The sequence below is a fragment of the Podarcis vaucheri genome (genome assembly GCF_965113315.1).
Source record: "Podarcis vaucheri genome assembly, chromosome: 2".
Classification (NCBI taxonomy): Eukaryota; Metazoa; Chordata; class Lepidosauria; order Squamata; family Lacertidae; genus Podarcis; species Podarcis vaucheri.
In genome coordinates, this window is record NC_138760.1 from 10,584,968 (window position 1) to 10,609,997 (window position 25,030).

Genomic DNA, 25,030 nt, shown 5'->3' on the forward strand with positions numbered 1-25,030 from the left:
AAAATCTGACGTTCTGCAATTCACTGAAAAATGTTGGCAAAGTGTTGCAAGTGATCTCCTGAAACGTTTTTCGGTGGAAACAGATGGGTTTTTATCATCGGAAACAGAATTAGCCCTCGACGTCTTAAAAACTTTTTTTGAAAAAATCCCTAAGCCGCGCGGTCACAATTTATGGTCAAAATCTGACTTTCTGCAATTCACTGAAAAATGTTGGCAAACTGTTGCAAGTGATCCCCTGAAATGTTTTTCGGTGGAAACAGATGGGTTTTTATCATCGGAAACAGAATAAGCCCTCGACGTTTGAACAACTTTTTTTGAAAAAATCCCTAAGCCGCGCGGTCACAATTTCTTCTCAAAATCTGACGTTCTGCAATTCACTCCAAAATGTTGGCAAACTGTTGCAAGTGATCCCCTGAAATGTTTTTCGGTGGAAACAGATGGGTTTTTATCATCGGAAACAGAATTAGCCCTAGAGGTCTGAACAACTTTTTTTGAAAAAATCCCTAAGCCGCGCGGTCACAATTTATGGTCAAAATCTGACTTTCTGCAATTCACTGAAAAATGTTGGCAAACTGTTGCAAGTGATCCCCTGAAATGTTTTTCGGTGGAAACAGATGGGTTTTTATCATCGGAAACAGACTTAGCCCTCGACGTCTGAACAACTTTTTTTGAAAAAATCCCTAAGCCGCGCGGTCACAATTTCTGCTAAAAATCTGACGTTCTGCAATTCACTGAAAAATGTTGGCAAAGTGTTGCAAGTGATCTCCTGAAATGTTTTTCGGTGGAAACAGATGGGTTTTTATCATCGGAAACAGAATTAGCCCTCGACGTTTGAACAATTTTTTTTGAAAAAATCCTTAAGCCGCGCGGTCACAATTTCTTCTCAAAATCTGACGTTCTGTAATTCACTCAAAAATGTTGGCAAACTGTTGCAAGTGATCCCCTGAAATGTTTTTCGGTGGAAACAGATGGGTTTTTATCATCGGAAACAGAATTAGCCCTCGACGTTTGAACAACTTTTTTTGAAAAAATCCCTAAGCCGCGCGGTCACGATTTCTTCTCAAAATCTGACGTTCTGCAATTCACTGAAAAATGTTGGCAAAGTGTTGCAAGTGATCTCCTGAAACGTTTTTCGGTGGAAACAGATGGGTTTTTATCATCGGAAACAGAATTAGCCCTCGACGTTTGAAATTTTTTTTGAAAAAATCCCTAAGCCGCGCGGTCACAATTTCTTCTCAAAATCTGACGTTCTGTAATTCACTCAAAAATGTTGGCAAACTGTTGCAAGTGATCCCCTGAAATGTTTTTCGGTGGAAACAGATGGGTTTTTATCATCGGAAACAGAATTAGCCCTCGACGTTTGAACAACCTTTTTTGAAAAAATCCCTAAGCCACGCGGTCACAATTTCTTCTCAAAATCTGACGTTCTGCAATTCACTCCAAAATGTTGGCAAACTGTTGCAAGTGATCCCCTGAAATGTTTTTCAGTGGAAACAGATGGGTTTTTATCATCGGAAACAGAATTAGCCCTCGATGTCTGAACACCTTTTTTTTGACAAAATCCCTAAGCCGCGCGGTCACAATTTATGCTCAAAATCTGACTTTCTGCAATTCACTGAAAAATGTTGGCAAACTGTTGCAAGTGATCCCCTGAAATGTTTTTCCGTGGAAACAGATGGGTTTTTGCGTGCTGAGGTCCCCCAAAACCCCTACCCCAATAACTCACACATCACACATAATTTTTGTTTAAGGTTTTTGGCATACTTTTGGCCACAACTTTATTTTCATACAAATTGAGAGTGGTTGCTTAGGCATTGGTTATGACTATCTGTCCCCCCCGCCTTGGGGACAGCGCTGACTCCCGTGAGTCAGCGTGTGGAGGAACAAGACCAGGGACAGCTGGGACTGCGACACAGACCCTCAGCTATTCCCTGCTTGTTCCTTGGGAACTTACACGGCCCGCACCCTGCTCCAAGGGTTTGGACGAAGGGATGGTAAGCCCCAGAATTCCTTTAACGGAATACCCGTCAGCAGCAGCATTGGAGGGGCAGGCACAGCCAATCCATACCCCTCCACCAACCAATTTAACCAATGCCTAACCGCCAACCTTACAAGTTGTGACGATTTGCTAAGCAGTAGGCAAAACCCAAAAGGCACACACTAATCAGCCAATTGGAAAAATTCCTACTGGGCCCCCGCACCAAGGCGAACGACCCCATGACAGGCAGAGCAAGGTCAAGGCGCAAGCCCAAGCAAGGGAGGGCGGGCGGGAGATCCGATGTCCACAGCGAAAGAGAAAGAGAAAGCTGTGGACCTTGCTTAAATAACCACTGATCCCACCCCTAAATTGGCAACATCAAATTTACCCCAGTAACACCATCCTCCAATCTGCTCCAGGCCCCTTGAATCTAATACTGCCTGGCAACCAAGTGGAGTTTTGTTCGGCCCCATCCGCAACACGTGCTCTCTTTTAGTGAGAACACGCTTTGCGTGCTGAGGTCCCCCAAAACCCCTACCCCAATAACTCACACATCACACATAATTTTTGTTTAAGGTTTTTGGCATACTTTTGGCCACAACTTTATTTTCATACAAATTGAGAGTGGTTGCTTAGGCATTGGTTATGACTATCTGTCCCCCCCGCCTTGGGGACAGCGCTGACTCCCGTGAGTCAGCGTGTGGAGGAACAAGACCAGGGACAGCTGGGACTGCGACACAGACCCTCAGCTATTCCCTGCTTGTTCCTTGGGAACTTACACGGCCCGCACCCTGCTCCAAGGGTTTGGACGAAGGGATGGTAAGCCCCAGAATTCCTTTAACGGAATACCCGTCAGCAGCAGCATTGGAGGGGCAGGCACAGCCAATCCATACCCCTCCACCAACCAATTTAACCAATGCCTAACCGCCACAGAGCCTTAGCTCACCGCCAAACCACTCACAAATGCAACCCTTCCTTCAATCCCAAAGCAACCATAGCCAACCAGGTGTCGTTCCCTATAGGGGAAATATTCACCCTAAAGCTGGCAGCAGCCTTGAAGGTAATCACAGGGTGCAAAATCATGGAACCACCTGAAGCAAAGCCTATTTTACTTTATTATTTTTATTTTATTTTATTATTATTTTATTTTATTTTACACTTCCTTATTAACATGCTTCCCGGCCTCTTTGGTGGTAGTTTGTCTAGGCACTGGTTCCTGACTAGCTGCACCTGACCTCAGCAGGGCAGCACTGACGACTGGGCCCCACCATATCGTCAGTACCAGCAACATTGTGGGGGAGCAAGGAATCCCAAGGCAATCGCATCCCGCCAGGTGTCATTCCCCATAGGGGAAAGATGCACCCCCCATCTGCCCCAAAGAGGGGAACAGTCTTGAAGAAAATAGCAGGGTGCAATATCACAGAACCACCTAAAGCAAGGACCTATTTTATTTTATTTGTTATTTTATTTTATATGTTATTTATTTGATTTACTTTATTTATTTTATTTTCCACCGCCATATTAACATGCTTTCTGGCCTGCTCGGTGGTAGTTTGTCTAGGCATTGGTTCCCGACTAGCTGCACCTGACCTCAGCAGGGCAGCACTGACGACTGGGCCCCACCATATCGTCAGTACAAGTAAACAGCGTGGGGGAGCAATGAACCAGGATCAGACTCAAGCTCACCCCAAATGCTCCCAGGGACTCTTGCGTGGCCCTACCCCTCGAAAGGGGTTGACAAAGCATGGCAAATCCTTGGTTTCCTTTAATGGAATATCTTTGCGCATTGGAGGGGACAGGTGCTCCAACCCCCCCTCCAGACCACCTTGAACCAAATGCCTTAAATTATTTTGAGTCCAGGGAGAGCTGCCATCAACTCAATCCAAGCCCTCTTGCATGCAGGAATGCAAACTTATGCTGGAGGAAGACAGCAAATCATTCTTGCCCAGCTGTACCACCAGCCCTGCGGGAGGACCTGCACAGGTCACACTCGACCGCACCAAAGGAAGGACCTCCTCCCAAAGCATTCCCCATCTGGACATCCAGTATATGTCCACATGGGCAGGAAGACTGAGATGGCGCCCCAGTCCAGACTTGTCAGCGCGCTTGCCAGCCCAGTGTACAATGCTATGGCCCAAATGTGCACCGCTGCTCCTATGAGAAAAGGAAATAACAGACAAGCATCAGCACAGACATCATTGTGACACTTCCTGATATAACCCTTGTCAGCGTCAGACTTCCAATGACCCGTATTCACAATCCTGTCTACAGACAGGCCCCCAGTGTGCAGCCGTTGCAGCAGCCCTATTCGGAAGGAATGAGGCGTGTTCAGTGGTAGGCAAGCCGCAGGCCGTAATAACTGGTGCACGGCGTAAGCACATTAATGCCTGGCTAACGGGAACCCATTTTCATGCACTAGGAGTGGGCCAGCCCCCAGGGGAATGAAAAGCCAATTTTTTCTGGTATCCATAACCGTGCAAGGGCCCTCCTCATCTGTAATGGGAAGCCTGATTGTGGCACTCCTGCCCACTAAGTCTGTTTTAGAGTTCCCAACTCTAATGACAAGCTCCAAAGCAGATAAGGAAAAGTCCTGAAGCAATAAGCCTCCAGACTCTCAGCCCTGTGCTGGCTCCAACAACCATTTCCCCAACCTTCAGTGCCCAAAATGCAATGGAATACTGAAAGGAGTCTCGCCTTGATCTTTTACCAGCAGACAAGTTTTAACTTGTTGCAGATCCTGCATAGGTAAAATTGACCGACTTCCTGCCCACTGTCCTATGAGGTTGGAGCCTATTCCAACCTTCCAAGGCCCTGCGCATTACAAACTTTATGCAAGGGTCTCTGAAAAATAAAGCTTCAGTATAACAGACATTGCAGCGGACTGAATTCTTATAGTTATAACAGGACGCCCAATCTGCTGCAGGTGGACCAAATACTGCAGGATCTGCTCAGAGGATGGGGGCCAGTTCATCTGAATGGCCGAGGACTGCCAGCTTAAGGCTAAGAAATCCATCCAGGCCTTCCCATAAGAGCTAAAAGCAGAAGGGGAAATGGAAGCTGCTGCTCTCTGTAATTACTAATTGTTGTCAAAATGCCACAGGTGGTCTGGAAAAGTCTGGCAATAGCTGAGTCTGGAGCCCAGGATCTGAAGCGCTCCATCTGAAAATGGGATAGAGTGTCAGAGACATCATTAGAGGATCCCGTAATCAGGAGAGCAGAAAGCACAATATTAAACCTTAAGCGGTGCAGCTCAAAAGCATGAGCGGAGGGGCGGAGACTCTGCTGGAGCGTGAGAACTGTTTAGCCAAGACGCTCACCACTACCTGGTTATCAGACCAAAAGCAGATCCGATGGTCACTGAACTCCTCGGGCCACATGTGAACTGCTACTACTATGGGGAAAACTCAAACGTTAGGTCACATGATTGCCTCACCATACCGGGCTTGAGGCCATGGCTTTGCACACCAGCAGCCCCTGAAATAAAAAACCAAAGGGCAAAGATCCAGCAGCATCAGCATGAACCTGAAAAATCCCTGTGCAAGTATCCTGCCATGGCCAACTACTATTGCATACATATAGGAATTGCAACCATTGCATGAGATCCCATTGCATGAGAAAGGTAAGGGGACCTCAGGCCGCAGGCAACCTGGCCTAGTGGGAAGGGAAGGGGCGGCCTGGGGCAACCACTCTGCATGCAAGATTAATTAAGTGACCCAGCAAGATCGGATCTGATGAAGCATCACTTGCTACAGAGGAAGTATTACAAAATAACTTCCTTCAAGGCAGACAGCTTCTCCATAGGCAAGTGGTATGTTTTAGCAACGATATCCAACTGGATCCCTAAATAAAATGGGAATATGGGCAAAAAGCATTGAGGTATTGCTTGCCAGCTTCCAGCCCCGCTTGGGCAGGGGGCATCTTGTGCTGCCATCATAATACGTAAATTTACAGGGCCGATGCTGGCCAGAACCGCTAAAAAAGTCCCGACAAAACTGCCGCCGAGCCAGCTTCCTTTTCAGACACACACTGTGCAATGCAAAAACACACTCCGTGCAGTGCTCACACAATCCATGCAATGCAACTATACTCCGTGCGATGCAGCTACACACTCCGTTCAATGCAACTACACACTCAGTGCAAAAACGCACTCCGTGCAATGCAAAAACGCACTCCATGCAATGCAACTACCCTCCATGCAATGCAACTACCCACTCTGTGCAATGCAACTACACACTCCATGCAATGCAACTACACACTTCATGCAATGCAACTACACACTCCGTTCAATGCAACTACACACTCCGTGCAATGCAAAAACGCACTCCGTGCAATGCAACTACCCTCCATGCAATGCAACTACACACTCCGTGCAATGCACTCTTTGTGCAATGCAAAAACAAAAACAAAACCACACACACTCTGTGCAAATGCCACTACACCCTCCGTGCAATGCACACACATTCTGTGCAATGCACACACACCCTCTGTGCAATGCACTCACACCCTCTGTGCAATGCGCACAACCTCTGTGCAATGCAAATCTCTCACGCAATGCAATGCAAATGCAGCCCGTGCAGCGCTGTGCCCTGCAACGCACAGAGCAAACTGCAGTGCGGGCACACAAAGGTGCTTTCTCCCGCTTGCATATTGCAAACGTGGCGCCTGTTACATCCCTCGCAGTGAGGGAACCACCAAAAGGCCCTCGACACTGGACCTAAGTGTCCAGGTAGAGCAATGGGGGAGCATGCAGCTGTCCCATATAGGGACCAATCCTGCAACCTAGGCATTACCGGCACTATGCGCTGACCAGCTGAGCTATCCAGGATGATCCCTAAAGACCCGGGACAGCCTCACCCTGACCCCTGTAGAGGTCCAAGGTGATGTCTGAATCATGATCCCTGCTCCTCTTTGCCCTCCTCCTGGATTGCAGCCTTCGAAGATGCTTCCTTCTGGAAGAAGACACCTGGGGCGTCCACAAGTCATCCCCTGCAGGAGAGGCAAGCTCTTGAGGCATTTGCAAAAGCCCAGTCATAGTCCGCAAAAACTAAACAATGTAAGGAACTGGTGAAACCAATGCTTCATGGACCACATGGGGACACTATTCAGGCCGGAAACGCTTCCAGGCCATCGAATTCTAGGGCAAAGCCCTAGGATCACCTGCCAGGCCAGGCATAAATGTTTCCAGTGAAATAGCAGAGTTGAGGCAGCCCACAGCTTGTCCAGGTACCCCTGCTTGCCCTTTTAGAGGGAAGCACCCCTTCAAGAAACCCAAAGTTCTTTTATCACAAATGGGCCGAACTACCCAGCAACAGAATAGCCCCAAAGGAGCAGTTTGTTTTGTTTTGTTATAACAATGGCTAAGAGGGGGATATGAACCCTGTCTCCCAGGTCCTAGTCCTACACTTTAGCCACTAAACCACAATGGCTTGCCTCTAAAATGGCAGTCGCCACTATCAGGGCAAAACAAACTTAAAGAAAATAAACTTGTTCAGAAACAGCATAGTTCAAGAGCATATACAGAGTGCTCATAGTCATTGGAAGCACAGAGAGCCTCTGCCGCCCTCTGTCTGCCTCAGATATACATTAGCAGCAACTGAGCCTGCAAGCAGGTACATTCTTATAGAGAGGTCAGAGACTTAACAATTAACTGCTACCTGTAGCATACTTAGGCTCGGAAGTTATGCCCAGGCCGAATAGGGCTCCATGCCTCTGCTCTTGAGAATCTTAGTCTCATAGCAATATTAAAGGAACTCAAAATAGTGCTCCCGCCCAAGGCTAGATTAAAATTTGGCCAACAGCACTGCACACACTCAAATAAAGCCAACCTTCGGGGGTGCTATAAACGAAAGTGATTCCAGCTAAGCTGGGAACAGCCCTGACTAGCCCCACAATTTACAACAGGATAAATGGGGGAAACCTTTTTGCGAAAGAAAGGCAAGCCACAGATACAGGGAGAATCTTCCCACAGGGCAGGGTAAGGGGTGGGGTGGGAAATTGAACAGGAAAAAGGGGAATTAAATTATTTAAGGGACTAAAGAGGATTAAAAGAAGGGGGAAATAAAGAAATGTAACCAGACAATGAGAAGTTTGCATCACTGTCCTCCAGACAGTCCAAGTGCTCCATGTGATCCGATGTCCACAGCGAAAGAGAAAGAGAAAGCTGTGGACCTTGCTTAAATAACCACTGATCCCACCCCTAAATTGGCAACATCAAATTTACCCCAGTAACACCATCCTCCAATCTGCTCCAGGCCCCTTGAATCTAATACTGCCTGGCAACCAAGTGGAGTTTTGTTCGGCCCCATCCGCAACACGTGCTCTCTTTTAGTGAGAACACGCTTTATCATCGGAAACAGACTTAGCCCCCGACGTCTGAACAACTTTTTTTGAAAAAATCCCTAAGCCGCGCGGTCACAATTTCTGCTCAAAATCTGACGTTCTGCAATTCACTCAAAAATGTTGGCAAACTGTTGCAAGTGATCCCCTGAAATGTTTTTCGGTGGAAGCAGATGGGTTTTTATCATCGGAAACAGAATTAGCCCTCGACGTTTGAACAACTTTTTTTGAAAAAATCCCTAAGCCGCGCGGTCACGATTTCTTCTCAAAATCTGACGTTCTGCAATTCACTGAAAAATGTTGGCAAAGTGTTGCAAGTGATCTCCTGAAACGTTTTTCGGTGGAAACAGATGGGTTTTTATCATCGGAAACAGAATTAGCCCTCGACGTTTGAAATTTTTTTTGAAAAAATCCCTAAGCCGCGCGGTCACAATTTCTTCTCAAAATCTGACGTTCTGTAATTCACTCACAAATGTTGGCAAACTGTTGCAAGTGATCCCCTGAAATGTTTTTCGGTGGAAACAGATGGGTTTTTATCATCGGAAACAGAATTAGCCCTCGACGTTTGAACAACCTTTTTTGAAAAAATCCCTAAGCCACGCGGTCACAATTTCTTCTCAAAATCTGACGTTCTGCAATTCACTCCAAAATGTTGGCAAACTGTTGCAAGTGATCCCCTGAAATGTTTTTCAGTGGAAACAGATGGGTTTTTATCATCGGAAACAGAATTAGCCCTCGATGTCTGAACACCTTTTTTTTGACAAAATCCCTAAGCCGCGCGGTCACAATTTATGCTCAAAATCTGACTTTCTGCAATTCACTGAAAAATGTTGGCAAACTGTTGCAAGTGATCCCCTGAAATGTTTTTCCGTGGAAACAGATGGGTTTTTATCATCGGAAACAGACTTAGCCCCCGACGTCTGAACAACTTTTTTTGAAAAAATCCCTAAGCCGCGCGGTCACAATTTCTGCTCAAAATCTGACGTTCTGCAATTCACTCAAAAATGTTGGCAAACTTTTGCAAGTGATCCCCTGAAATGTTTTTCGGTGGAAACAGATGGGTTTTTATCATCGGAAACAGACTTAGCCCTTGACGTCTGAACAACTGTTTTTGAAAAAATCCCTAAGCCGCGCGGTCACAATTTCTGCTAAAAATATGACGTTCTGCAATTCACAGAAAAATGTTGGCAAACTGTTGCAAGTGATCCCCTGAAATTTTTTTCGGTGGAAACAGATGGGTTTTTATCATCGGAAACAGACTTAGCCCTCGACGTCTGAACAACTTTTTTTGAAAAAATCCCTAAGCCGCGCGGTCACAATTTCTGCTAAAAATCTGACGTTCTGCAATTCACTCAAATATGTTGGCAAACTGTTTCAAGTGATCCCCTGAAATATTTTTAGGTGGAAACAGATGAGGTTTTATCATCGGAAACAGACTTAGCCCTCGACGTCTGAACAACTTTTTTTGAAAAAATCCCTAAGCCGCGCGGTCACAATTTCTGCTAAAAATCTGACGTTCTGCAATTCACTCAAAAATGTTGACAAACTGTTGCAAGTGATCCCCTGAATTGTTTTTCGGTGGAAACAGATGGGTTTTTATCATCGGAAACAGAATTAGCCCTCGACGTCTGAACAACTTTTTTTGAAAAAATCCCTAAGCCGCGCGGTCACGATTTCTTCTCAAAATCTGACGTTCTGCAATTCACTGAAAAATGTTGGCAAAGTGTTGCAAGTGATCTCCTGAAATGTTTTTCGGTGGAAACAGATGGGTTTTTATCATCGGAAACAGAATTAGCCCTCGACGTTTGAACAATTTTTTTTGAAAAAATCCTTAAGCCGCGCGGTCACAATTTCTTCTCAAAATCTGACGTTCTGTAATTCACTCAAAAATGTTGGCAAACTGTTGCAAGTGATCCCCTGAAATGTTTTTCGGTGGAAACAGATGGGTTTTTATCATCGGAAACAGAATTAGCCCTCGACGTTTGAACAACTTTTTTTGAAAAAATCCCTAAGCCGCGCGGTCACGATTTCTTCTCAAAATCTGACGTTCTGCAATTCACTGAAAAATGTTGGCAAAGTGTTGCAAGTGATCTCCTGAAACGTTTTTCGGTGGAAACAGATGGGTTTTTATCATCGGAAACAGAATTAGCCCTCGACGTTTGAAATTTTTTTTGAAAAAATCCCTAAGCCGCGCGGTCACAATTTCTTCTCAAAATCTGACGTTCTGTAATTCACTCAAAAATGTTGGCAAACTGTTGCAAGTGATCCCCTGAAATGTTTTTCGGTGGAAACAGATGGGTTTTTATCATCGGAAACAGAATTAGCCCTCGACGTTTGAACAACTTTTTTTGAAAAAATCCCTAAGCCGCGCGGTCACGATTTCTTCTCAAAATCTGACGTTCTGCAATTCACTGAAAAATGTTGGCAAAGTGTTGCAAGTGATCTCCTGAAACGTTTTTCGGTGGAAACAGATGGGTTTTTATCATCGGAAACAGAATTAGCCCTCGACGTTTGAAATTTTTTTTGAAAAAATCCCTAAGCCGCGCGGTCACAATTTCTTCTCAAAATCTGACGTTCTGTAATTCACTCAAAAATGTTGGCAAACTGTTGCAAGTGATCCCCTGAAATGTTTTTCGGTGGAAACAGATGGGTTTTTATCATCGGAAACAGAATTAGCCCTCGACGTTTGAACAACCTTTTTTGAAAAAATCCCTAAGCCACGCGGTCACAATTTCTTCTCAAAATCTGACGTTCTGTAATTCACTCAAAAATGTTGGCAAACTGTTGCAAGTGATCCCCTGAAATGTTTTTCGGTGGAAACAGATGGGTTTTTATCATCGGAAACAGAATTAGCCCTCGACGTTTGAACAACTTTTTTTGAAAAAATCCCTAAGCCGCGCGGTCACAATTTCTTCTCAAAATCTGACGTTCTGCAATTCACTCCAAAATGTTGGCAAACTGTTGCAAGTGATCCCCTGAAATGTTTTTCGGTGGAAACAGATGGGTTTTTATCATCGGAAACAGAATTAGCACTAGAGGTCTGAACAACTTTTTTTGAAAAAATCCCTAAGCCGCGCGGTCACAATTTATGCTCAAAATCTGACTTTCTGCAATTCACTGAAAAATGTTGGCAAACTGTTGCAAGTGATCCCCTGAAATGTTTTTCGGTGGAAACAGATGGGTTTTTATCATCGGAAACAGACTTAGCCCTCGACGTCTGAACAACTTTTTTTGAAAAAATCCCTAAGCCGCGCGGTCACAATTCCTGCTAAAAATCTGACGTTCTGCAATTCACTCAAAAATGTTGACAAACTGTTGCAAGTGATCCCCTGAAATGTTTTTCGGTGGAAACAGATGGGTTTTTATCATCGGAAACAGAATTAGCCCTCGACGTCTGAACAACTTTTTTTGAAAAAATCCCTAAGCCGCGCGGTCACGATTTCTTCTCAAAATCTGACGTTCTGCAATGCACTGAAAAATGTTGGCAAAGTGTTGCAAGTGATCCCCTGAAATGTTTTTCGGTGGAAACAGATGGGTTTTTATCATCGGAAACAGAATTAGCCCTCGACGTCTGAACAATTTTTTTTGAAAAAATCCCTAAGCCGCGCGGTCACGATTTCTTCTCAAAATCTGACGTTCTGCAATTCACTGAAAAATGTTGGCAAACTGTTGCAAGTAATACCCTGAAATGTTTTTCGGTGGAAACAGATGGGTTTTTATCATCGGAAACAGACTTAGCCCTCGAAGTCTGAACAACTTTTTTTGAAAAAATCCCTAAGCCGCGCGGTCACAATTTCTGCTAAAAATCTGACGTTCTGCAATTCACTCAAAAATGTTGACAAACTGTTGCAAGTGATCTCCTGAAATGTTTTTCGGTGGAAACAGATGGGTTTTTATCATCGGAAACAGAATAAGCCCTCGACGTTTGAACAACTTTTTTTGAAAAAATCCCTAAGCCGCGCGGTCACAATTTCTTCTCAAAATCTGACGTTCTGTAATTCACTCAAAAATGTTGGCAAACTGTTGCAAGTGATCCCCTGAAATGTTTTTCGGTGGAAACAGATGGGTTTTTATCATCGGAAACAGAATTAGCCCTTGACGTCTGAACAACTTTTTTTGAAAAAATCCCTAAGCCGCGCGGTCACGATTTCTTCTCAAAATCTGACGTTCTGCAATGCACTGAAAAATGTTGGCAAAGTGTTGCAAGTGATCTCCTGAAATGTTTTTCGGTGGAAACAGATGGGTTTTTATCGTCGGAAACAGAATTAGCCCTCGACGTTTGAATTTTTTTTTAAAAAAATCCCTAAGCCGCGCGGTCACAATTTCTTCTCAAAATCTGACGTTCTGTAATTCACTCAAAAATGTTGGCAAACTGTTGCAAGTGATCCCCTGAAATGTTTTTCGGTGGAAACAGATGGGTTTTTATCATCGGAAACAGACTTAGCCCTCGACGTCTGAACAACTTTTTTTGAAAAAATCCCTAAGCCGCGCGGTCACAATTTCTGCTAAAAATCTGACGTTCTGCAATTCACTCAAAAATGTTGACAAACTGTTGCAAGTGATCCCCTGAAATGTTTTTCGGTGGAAACAGATGGGTTTTTATCATCGGAAACAGAATTAGCCCTCGACGTCTGAACAACTTTTTTTGAAAAAATCCCTAAGCCGCGCGGTCACGATTTCTTCTCAAAATCTGACGTTCTGTAATTCACTCAAAAATGTTGGCAAACTGTTGCAAGTGATCCCCTGAAATGTTTTTCCGTGGAAACAGATGGGTTTTTATCATCGGAAACAGACTTAGCCCTCGACGTCTGAACAACTTTTTTTGAAAAAATCCCTAAGCCGCGCGGTCACAATTTCTGCTAAAAATCTGACGTTCTGCAATTCACTCAAAAATGTTGACAAACTGTTGCAAGTGATCCCCTGAAATGTTTTTCGGTGGAAACAGATGGGTTTTTATCATCGGAAACAGAATTAGCCCTCGACGTCTGAACAACTTTTTTTGAAAAAATCCCTAAGCCGCGCGGTCACGATTTCTTCTCAAAATCTGACGTTCTGCAATGCACTGAAAAATGTTGGCAAAGTGTTGCAAGTGATCTCCTGAAATGTTTTTCGGTGGAAACAGATGGGTTTTTATCATCGGAAACAGAATAAGCCCTCAACGTTTGAACAACTTTTTTTGAAAAAATCCCTAAGCCGCGCGGTCACAATTTCTTCTCAAAATCTGACGTTCTGCAATTCACTCCAAAATGTTGGCAAACTGTTGCAAGTGATCTCCTGAAATGTTTTTCGGTGGAAACAGATGGGTTTTTATCATCGGAAACAGAATTAGCCCTCGACGTTTGAACAATTTTTTTTGAAAAAATCCCTAAGCCGCGCGGTCACAATTTCTTCTCAAAATCTGACGTTCTGCAATTCACTCCAAAATGTTGGCAAACTTTTGCAAGTGATCTCCTGAAATGTTTTTCGGTGGAAACAGATGGGTTTTTATCATCGGAAACAGAATTAGCCCTCGACGTTTGAACAACTTTTTTTGAAAAAATCCCTAAGCCGCGCGGTCACAATTTCTTCTCAAAATCTGACGTTCTGCAATGCACTGAAAAATGTTGGCAAAGTGTTGCAAGTGATCCCCTGAAATGTTTTTCGGTGGAAACAGATGGGTTTTTATCATCGGAAACAGAATTAGCCCTCGACGTCTGAACAATTTTTTTTGAAAAAATCCCTAAGCCGCGCGGTCACGATTTCTTCTCAAAATCTGACGTTCTGCAATTCACTGAAAAATGTTGGCAAACTGTTGCAAGTAATACCCTGAAATGTTTTTCGGTGGAAACAGATGGGTTTTTATCATCGGAAACAGACTTAGCCCTCGAAGTCTGAACAACTTTTTTTGAAAAAATCCCTAAGCCGCGCGGTCAAAATTTCTGCTAAAAATCTGACGTTCTGCAATTCACTCAAAAATGTTGACAAACTGTTGCAAGTGATCTCCTGAAATGTTTTTCGGTGGAAACAGATGGGTTTTTATCATCGGAAACAGAATAAGCCCTCGACGTTTGAACAACTTTTTTTGAAAAAATCCCTAAGCCGCGCGGTCACAATTTCTTCTCAAAATCTGACGTTCTGTAATTCACTCAAAAATGTTGGCAAACTGTTGCAAGTGATCCCCTGAAATGTTTTTCGGTGGAAACAGATGGGTTTTTATCATCGGAAACAGAATTAGCCCTTGACGTCTGAACAACTTTTTTTGAAAAAATCCCTAAGCCGCGCGGTCACGATTTCTTCTCAAAATCTGACGTTCTGCAATGCACTGAAAAATGTTGGCAAAGTGTTGCAAGTGATCTCCTGAAATGTTTTTCGGTGGAAACAGATGGGTTTTTATCGTCGGAAACAGAATTAGCCCTCGACGTTTGAATTTTTTTTTAAAAAAATCCCTAAGCCGCGCGGTCACAATTTCTTCTCAAAATCTGACGTTCTGTAATTCACTCAAAAATGTTGGCAAACTGTTGCAAGTGATCCCCTGAAATGTTTTTCGGTGGAAACAGATGGGTTTTTATCATCGGAAACAGACTTAGCCCTCGACGTCTGAACAACTTTTTTTGAAAAAATCCCTAAGCCGCGCGGTCACAATTTCTGCTAAAAATCTGACGTTCTGCAATTCACTCAAAAATGTTGACAAACTGTTGCAAGTGATCCCCTGAAATGATTTTCGGTGGAAACAGATGGGTTTTTATCATCGGAAACAGAATTAGCCCTCGACGTCTGAACAACTTTTTTTGAAAAAATCCCTAAGCCGCGCGGTCACGATTTCTTCTCAAAATCTGACGTTCTGTAATTCACTCAAAAATGTTGGCAAACTGTTGCAAGTGATCCCCTGAAATGTTTTTCCGTGGAAACAGATGGGTTTTTATCATCGGAAACAGACTTAGCCCTCGACGTCTGAACAACTTTTTTTGAAAAAATCCCTAAGCCGCGCGGTCACAATTTCTGCTAAAAATCTGACGTTCTGCAATTCACTCAAAAATGTTGACAAACTGTTGCAAGTGATCCCCTGAAATGTTTTTCGGTGGAAACAGATGGGTTTTTATCATCGGAAACAGAATTAGCCCTCGACGTCTGAACAACTTTTTTTGAAAAAATCCCTAAGCCGCGCGGTCACGATTTCTTCTCAAAATCTGACGTTCTGCAATGCACTGAAAAATGTTGGCAAAGTGTTGCAAGTGATCTCCTGAAATGTTTTTCGGTGGAAACAGATGGGTTTTTATCATCGGAAACAGAATAAGCCCTCAACGTTTGAACAACTTTTTTTGAAAAAATCCCTAAGCCGCGCGGTCACAATTTCTTCTCAAAATCTGACGTTCTGCAATTCACTCCAAAATGTTGGCAAACTGTTGCAAGTGATCTCCTGAAATGTTTTTCGGTGGAAACAGATGGGTTTTTATCATCGGAAACAGAATTAGCCCTCGACGTTTGAACAATTTTTTTTGAAAAAATCCCTAAGCCGCGCGGTCACAATTTCTTCTCAAAATCTGACGTTCTGCAATTCACTCCAAAATGTTGGCAAACTGTTGCAAGTGATCTCCTGAAATGTTTTTCGGTGGAAACAGATGGGTTTTTATCATCGGAAACAGAATTAGCCCTCGACGTTTGAACAACTTTTTTTGAAAAAATCCCTAAGCCGCGCGGTCACAATTTCTTCTCAAAATCTGACGTTCTGCAATTCACTCCAAAATGTTGGCAAACTGTTGCAAGTGATCCCCTGAAATGTTTTTCGGTGGAAACAGATGGGTTTTTATCATCGGAAACAGAATTAGCCCTAGAGGTCTGAACAACTTTTTTTGAAAAAATCCCTAAGCCGCGCGGTCACAATTTATGCTCAAAATCTGACTTTCTGCAATTCACTGAAAAATGTTGGCAAACTGTTGCAAGTGATCCCCTGAAATGTTTTTCGGTGGAAACAGATGGGTTTTTATCATCGGAAACAGACTTAGCCCTCGACGTCTGAACAACTTTTTTGGAAAAAATCCCTAAGCCGCGCGGTCACAATTTCTGCTAAAAATCTGACGTTCTGCAATTCACTCAAAAATGTTGACAAACTGTTGCAAGTGATCCCCTGAAATGTTTTTCGGTGGAAACAGATGGGTTTTTATCATCGGAAACAGAATTAGCCCTCGACGTCTGAACAACTTTTTTTGAAAAAATCCCTAAGCCGCGCGGTCACGATTTCTTCTCAAAATCTGACGTTCTGCAATTCACTGAAAAATGTTGGCAAAGTGTTGCAAGTGATCTCCTGAAATGTTTTTCGGTGGAAACAGATGGGTTTTTATCATCGGAAACAGAATTAGCCCTCGGCGTTTGAATTTTTTTTTTGAAAAAATCCCTAAGCCGCGCGGTCACAATTTCTTCTCAAAATCTGACGTTCTGTAATTCACTCAAAAATGTTGGCAAACTGTTGCAAGTGATCCCCTGAAATGTTTTTCGGTGGAAACAGATGGGTTTTTATCATCGGAAACAGAATTAGCCCTCGACGTTTGAACAACTTTTTTTGAAAAAATCCCTAAGCCACGCGATCACAATTTCTTCTCAAAATCTGACGTTCTGCAATTCACTCAAAAATGTTGGCAAACTGTTGCAAGTGATCCCCTGAAATGTTTTTCAGTGGAAACAGATGGGTTTTTATCATCGGAAACAGAATTAGCCCTCGATGTCTGAACAACTTTTTTTGAAAAAATCCCTAAGCCGCGCGGTCACAATTTATGCTCAAAATCTGACTTTCTGCAATTCACTGAAAAATGTTGGCAAACTGTTGCAAGTGATCCCCTGAAATGTTTTTCCGTGGAAACAGATGGGTTTTTATCATCGGAAACAGACTTAGCCCCCGACGTCTAAACAACTTTTTTTGAAAAAATCCCTAAGCCGCGCGGTCACAATTTCTGCTCAAAATCTGACGTTCTGCAATTCACTCAAAAATGTTGGCAAACTTTTGCAAGTGATCCCCTGAAATGTTTTTCGGTAGAAACAGATGGGTTTTTATCATCGGAAACAGAATTAGCCCTTGACGTCTGAACAACTTTTTTTGAAAAAACCCCTAAGCCGCGCGGTCACAATTTCTGCTAAAAATCTGACGTTCTGCAATTCACTGAAAAATGTTGGCAAACTGTTGCAAGTGATCCCCTGAAATGTTTTTCGGTGGAAACAGATGGCTTTTTATCATCAGAAACAGAATTAGCCCTCGAGGTCTGAACAACTTTTTTTGAAAAAATCCCTAAGCCGCGCGGTCACGATTTCTTCTCAAAATCTGACGTTCTGCAATTCACTGAAAAATGTGGGCAAAGTGTTGCAAGTGATCTCCTGAAATGTTTTTCGGTGGAAACAGATGGGTTTTTATCATCGGAAACAGAATTAGCCCTCGACGTTTGAACAACTTTTTTTGAAAAAATCCCTAAGCCGCGCGGTCCCAATTTCTTCTCAAAATCTGACGTTCTGTAATTCACTCAAAAATGTTGGCAAACTGTTGCAAGTGATCCCCTGAAATGTTTTTCGGTGGAAACAGATGGGTTTTTATCATCGGAAACAGAATTAGCCCTCGACGTTTGAACAACTTTTTTTGAAAAAATCCCTAAGCCGCGCGGTCACAATTTCTTCTCAAAATCGGACGTTCTGCAATTCACTCCAAAATGTTGGCAAACTGTTGCAAGTGATCCCCTGAAATGTTTTTCGGTGGAAACAGATGGGTTTTTATCATCGGAAACAGAATTAGCCCTAGAGGTCTGAACAACTTTTTTTGAAAAAATCCCTAAGCCGCGCGGTCACAATTTATGCTCAAAATCTGACTTTCTGCAATTCACTGAAAAATGTTGGCAAACTGTTGCAAGTGATCCCCTGAAATGTTTTTCGGTGGAAACAGATGGGTTTTTATCATCGGAAACAGACTTAGCCCTCGACGTCTGAACAACTTTTTTTGAAAAAATCCCTAAGCCGCGCGGTCACAATTCCTGCTAAAAATCTGACGTTCTGCAATTCACTCAAAAATGTTGACAAACTGTTGCAAGTGATCCCCTGAAATGTTTTTCGGTGGAAACAGATGGGTTTTTATCATCGGAAACAGAATTAGCCCTCGACGTTTGAACAACTTTTTTTGAAAAAATCCCTAAGCCGCGCGGTCACGATTTCTTCTCAAAATCTGACGTTCTGCAATTCACTGAAAAATGTTGACAAAGTGTTGCAAGTGATCTCCTGAAATGTTTTTCGGTGGAAACAGATGGGTTTTTATCATCGGAAACAGAATAAGCCCTCGACGTTTGAACAACTTTTTTTGAAAAAATCCCTAAGCCGCGCGGTCACAATTTCTGCTCAAAATCTGACGTTCTGCAATTCACTCAAAAATGTTGGCAAACTGTTGCAAGTGATCCCCTGAAATGTTTTTCGGTGGAAACAGATGGGTTTTTATCATCGGAAACAGAATTAGCCCTAGAGGTCTGAACAACTTTTTTTGAAAAAATCCCTAAGCCGCGCGGTCACAATTTATGCTCAAAATCTGACTTTCTGCAATTCACTGAAAAATGTTGGCAAACTGTTGCAAGTGATCCCCTGAAATGTTTTTCCGTGGAAACAGATGGGTTTTTATCATCGGAAACAGACTTAGCCCCCGACGTCTAAACAACTTTTTTTGAAAAAATCCCTAAGCCGCGCGGTCACAATTTCTGCTCAAAATCTGACGTTCTGCAATTCACTCAAAAATGTTGGCAAACTTTTGCAAGTGATCCCCTGAAATGTTTTTCGGTAGAAACAGATGGGTTTTTATCATCGGAAACAGAATTAGCCCTTGACGTCTGAACAACTTTTTTTGAAAAAACCCCTAAGCCGCGCGGTCACAATTTCTGCTAAAAATCTGACGTTCTGCAATTCACTGAAAAATGTTGGCAAACTGTTGCAAGTGATCCCCTGAAATGTTTTTCGGTGGAAACAGATGGCTTTTTATCATCAGAAACAGAATTAGCCCTCGAGGTCTGAACAACTTTTTTTGAAAAAATCCCTAAGCCGCGCGGTCACGATTTCTTCTCAAAATCTGACGTTCTGCAATTCACTGAAAAATGTGGGCAAAGTGTTGCAAGTGATCTCCTGAAATGTTTTTCGGTGGAAACAGATGGGTTTTTATCATCGGAAACAGAATTAGCCCTCGACGTTTGAACAACTTTTTTTGAAAAAATCCCTAAGCCGCGCGGTCCCAATTTCTTCTCAAAATCTGACGTTCTGTAATTCACTCAAAAATGTTGGCAAACTGTTGCAAGTGATCCCCTGAAATGTTTTTCGGTGGAAACAGATGGGTTTTTATCATCGGAAACAGAATTAGCCCTCGACGTTTGAACAACTTTTTTTGAAAAAATCCCTAAGCCGCGCGGTCACAATTTCTTCTCAAAATCTGACGTTCTGCAATTCACTCCAAAATGTTGGCAAACTGTTGCAAGTGATCCCCTGAAATGTTTTTCGGTGGAAACAGATGGGTTTTTATCATCGGAAACAGAATTAGCCCTAGAGGTCTGAACAACTTCTTTTGAAAAAATCCCTAAGCCGCGCGGTCACAATTTATGCTCAAAATCTGACTTTCTGCAATTCACTGAAAAATGTTGGCAAACTGTTGCAAGTGATCCCCTGAAATGTTTTTCGGTGGAAACAGATGGGTTTTTATCATCGGAAACAGACTTAGCCCTCGACGTCTGAACAACTTTTTTTGAAAAAATCCCTAAGCCGCGCGGTCACAATTCCTGCTAAAAATCTGACGTTCTGCAATTCACTCAAAAATGTTGACAAACTGTTGCAAGTGATCCCCTGAAATGTTTTTCGGTGGAAACAGATGGGTTTTTATCATCGGAAACAGAATTAGCCCTCGACGTTTGAACAACTTTTTTTGAAAAAATCCCTAAGCTGCGCGGTCACGATTTCTTCTCAAAATCTGACGTTCTGCAATTCACTGAAAAATGTTGACAAAGTGTTGCAAGTGATCTCCTGAAATGTTTTTCGGTGGAAACAGATGGGTTTTTATCATCGGAAACAGAATAAGCCCTCGACGTTTGAACAACTTTTTTTGAAAAAATCCCTAAGCCGCGCGGTCACAATTTCTGCTCAAAATCTGACGTTCTGCAATTCACTCAAAAATGTTGGCAAACTGTTGCAAGTGATCCCCTGAAATGTTTTTCGGTGGAAACAGATGGGTTTTTATCATCGGAAACAGAATTAGCCCTAGAGGTCTGAACAACTTTTTTTGAAAAAATCCCTAAGCCGCGCGGTCACAATTTATGGTCAAAATCTGACTTTCTGCAATTCACTGAAAAATGTTGGCAAACTGTTGCAAGTGATCCCCTGAAATGTTTTTCGGTGGAAACAGATGGGTTTTTATCATCGGAAACAGACTTAGCCCCCGACGTCTGAACAACTTTTTTTGAAAAAATCCCTAAGCCGCGCGGTCACAATTTCTGCTCAAAATCTGACGTTCTGGAATTCACTCAAAAATGTTGGCAAACTTTTGCAAGTGATCCCCTGAAATGTTTTTCGGTGGAAACAGATGGGTTTTTATCATCGGAAACAGAATTAGCCCTCGACGTCTGAACAACTTTTTTTGAAAAAATCCCTAAGCGGCGCGGTCACAATTTCTGCTAAAAATCTGACGTTCTGCAATTCACTGAAAAATGTTGGCAAACTGTTGCAAGTGATCCCCTGAAATGTTTTTCGGTGGAAACAGATGGCTTTTTTTCATCAGAAACAGAATTAGCCCTCGAGGTCTGAACAACTTTTTTTGAAAAAATCCCTAAGCCGCGCGGTCACGATTTCTTCTCAAAATCTGACGTTCTGCAATTCACTGAAAAATGTGGGCAAAGTGTTGCAAGTGATCTCCTGAAATGTTTTTCGGTGGAAACAGATGGGTTTTTATCATCGGAAACAGAATTAGCCCTCGACGTTTGAATTTTTTTTTTGAAAAAATCCCTAAGCAGCGCGGTCACAATTTCTTCTCAAAATCTGACGTTCTGTAATTCACAGAAAAATGTTGGCAAACTGTTGCAAGTGATCCCCTGAAATGTTTTTCGGTGGAAACAGATGGGTTTTTATCATCGGAAACAGAATTAGCCCGCGACGTCTGAACAACTTTTTTTGAAAAAATCCCTAAGCCGCGCGGTCACAATTTCTTCTCAAAATCTGACGTTCTGTAATTCACAGAAAAATGTTGGCAAACTGTTGCAAGTGATCCCCTGAAATCTTTTTCGGTGGAAACAGATGGGTTTTTATCATCGGAAACAGAATAAGCCCTCGACGTTTGAACAACTTTTTTTGAAAAAATCCCTAAGCCGCGCGGTCACAATTTCTGCTAAAAATCTGACGTTCTGCAATTCACTCAAAAATGTTGACAAACTGTTGCAAGTGATCCCCTGAATTGTTTTTCGGTGGAAACAGATGGGTTTTTATCATCGGAAACAGAATTAGCCCTCGACGTCTGAACAACTTTTTTTGAAAAAATCCCTAAACCGCGCGGTCACGATTTCTTCTCAAAATCTGACGTTCTGCAATTCACTGAAAAATGTTGGCAAAGTGTTGCAAGTGATCTCCTGAAATGTTTTTCGGTGGAAACAGATGGGTTTTTATCATCGGAAACAGAATTAGCCCTCGACGTTTGAACAACTTTTTTTGAAAAAATCCCTAAGCCGCGCGGTCACAATTTCTTCTCAAAATCTGACGTTCTGCAATTCACTCCAAAATGTTGGCAAACTGTTGCAAGTGATCCCCTGAAATGTTTTTCGGTGGAAACAGATGGGTTTTTATCATCGGAAACAGAATTAGCCCTAGAGGTCTGAACAACTTTTTTTGAAAAAATCCCTAAGCCGCACGGTCACAATTTATGGTCAAAATCTGACTTTCTGCAATTCACTGAAAAATGTTGGCAAACTGTTGCAAGTGATCCCCTGAAATGTTTTTCGGTGGAAACAGATGGGTTTTTATCATCGGAAACAGACTTAGCCCTCGACGTCTGAACAACTTTTTTTGAAAAAATCCCTAAGCCGCGCGGTCACGATTTCTTCTCAAAATCTGACGTTCTGCAATTCACTGAAAAATGTTGGCAAAGTGTTGCAAGTGATCTCCTGAAATGTTTTTCGGTGGAAACAGATGGGTTTTTATCATCGGAAACAGAATTAGCCCTCGACGTTTGAACAATTTTTTTTGAAAAAATCCTTAAGCCGCGCGGTCACAATTTCTTCTCAAAATCTGACGTTCTGTAATTCACTCAAAAATGTTGGCAAACTGTTGCAAGTGATCCCCTGAAATGTTTTTCGGTGGAAACAGATGGGTTTTTATCATCGGAAACAGAATTAGCCCTCGACGTTTGAACAACTTTTTTTGAAAAAATCCCTAAGCCGCGCGGTCACGATTTCTTCTCAAAATCTGACGTTCTGCAATTCACTGAAAAATGTTGGCAAAGTGTTGCAAGTGATCTCCTGAAACGTTTTTCGGTGGAAACAGATGGGTTTTTATCATCGGAAACAGAATTAGCCCTCGAGGTCTGAACAACTGTTTTTGAAAAAATCCCTAAGCCGCGCGGTCACAATTTCTGCTCAAAATCTGACGTTCTGCAATTCACTCAAAAATGTTGGCAAACTTTTGCAAGTGATCCCCTGAAATGTTTTTCGGTAGAAACAGATGGGTTTTTATCATCGGAAACAGAATTAGCCCGCGACGTCTGAACAACTTTTTTTGAAAAAATCCCTAAGCCGCGCGGTCACAATTTCTTCTCAAAATCTGACGTTCTGCAATTCACTCAAAAATGTTGGCAAACTGTTGCAAGTGATCACCTGAAATGTTTTTCGGTGGAAACAGATGGGTTTTTATCATCGGAAACAGAATTAGCCCTAGAGGTCTGAACAACTTTTTTTGAAAAAATCCCTAAGCCGCGCGGTCACAATTTATGGTCAAAATCTGACTTTCTGCAATTCACTGAAAAATGTTGGCAAACTGTTGCAAGTGATCCCCTGAAATGTTTTTCGGTGGAAACAGATGGGTTTTTATCATCGGAAACAGACTTAGCCCTCGACGTCTGAACAACTTTTTTTGAAAAAATCCCTAAGCCGCGCGGTCACAATTTCTGCTAAAAATCTGACGTTCTGCAATTCACTCAAAAATGTTGACAAACTGTTGCAAGTGATCTCCTGAAATGTTTTTCGGTGGAAACAGATGGGTTTTTATCATCGGAAACAGAATTAGCCCTCGACGTTTGAACAATTTTTTTTGAAAAAATCCTTAAGCCGCGCGGTCACAATTTCTTCTCAAAATCTGACGTTCTGTAATTCACTCAAAAATGTTGGCAAACTGTTGCAAGTGATCCCCTGAAATGTTTTTCGGTGGAAACAGATGGGTTTTTATCATCGGAAACAGAATTAGCCCTCGACGTTTGAACAACTTTTTTTGAAAAAATCCCTAAGCCGCGCGGTCACGATTTCTTCTCAAAATCTGACGTTCTGCAATTCACTGAAAAATGTTGGCAAAGTGTTGCAAGTGATCTCCTGAAACGTTTTTCGGTGGAAACAGATGGGTTTTTATCATCGGAAACAGAATTAGCCCTCGAGGTCTGAACAACTGTTTTTGAAAAAATCCCTAAGCCGCGCGGTCACAATTTCTGCTCAAAATCTGACGTTCTGCAATTCACTCAAAAATGTTGGCAAACTTTTGCAAGTGATCCCCTGAAATGTTTTTCGGTAGAAACAGATGGGTTTTTATCATCGGAAACAGAATTAGCCCTCGAGGTCTGAACAACTTTTTTTGAAAAAATCCCTAAGCCGCGCGGTCACAATTTCTTCTCAAAATCTGACGTTCTGCAATTCACTCAAAAATGTTGGCAAACTGTTGCAAGTGATCCCCTGAAATGTTTTTCGGTGGAAACAGATGGGTTTTTATCATCGGAAACAGAATTAGCCCTCGACGTCTTAAAAACTTTTTTTGAAAAAAATCCCTAAGCCGCGCCGTCACGATTTCTTCTCAAAATCTGAAGTTCTGCAATTCACTGAAAAATGTTGGCAAAGTGTTGCAAGTGATCTCCTGAAATGTTTTTCGGTGGAAACAGATGGGTTTTTATCATCGGAAACAGAATAAGCCCTCGACGTTTGAACAACTTTTTTTGAAAAAATCCCTAAGGCGCGCGGTCACAATTTCTTCTCAAAATCTGACGTTCTGCAATTCACTCCAAAATGTTGGCAAACTGTTGCAAGTGATCCCCTGAAATGTTTTTCGGTGGAAACAGATGGGTTTTTATCATCGGAAACAGAATTAGCCCTAGAGGTCTGAACAACTTTTTTTGAAAAAATCCCTAAGCCGCGCGGTCACAATTTATGGTCAAAATCTGACTTTCTGCAATTCACTGAAAAATGTTGGCAAACTGTTGCAAGTGATCCCCTGAAATGTTTTTCGGTGGAAACAGATGGGTTTTTATCATCGGAAACAGACTTAGCCCTCGACGTCTGAACAACTTTTTTTGAAAAAATCCCTAAGCCGCGCGGTCACAATTTCTGCTAAAAATCTGACGTTCTGCAATTCACTCAAAAATGTTGACAAACTGTTGCAAGTGATCCCCTGAATTGTTTTTCGGTGGAAACAGATGGGTTTTTATCATCGGAAACAGAATTAGCCCTCGACGTCTGAACAACTTTTTTTGAAAAAATCCCTAAGCCGCGCGGTCACAATTTCTGC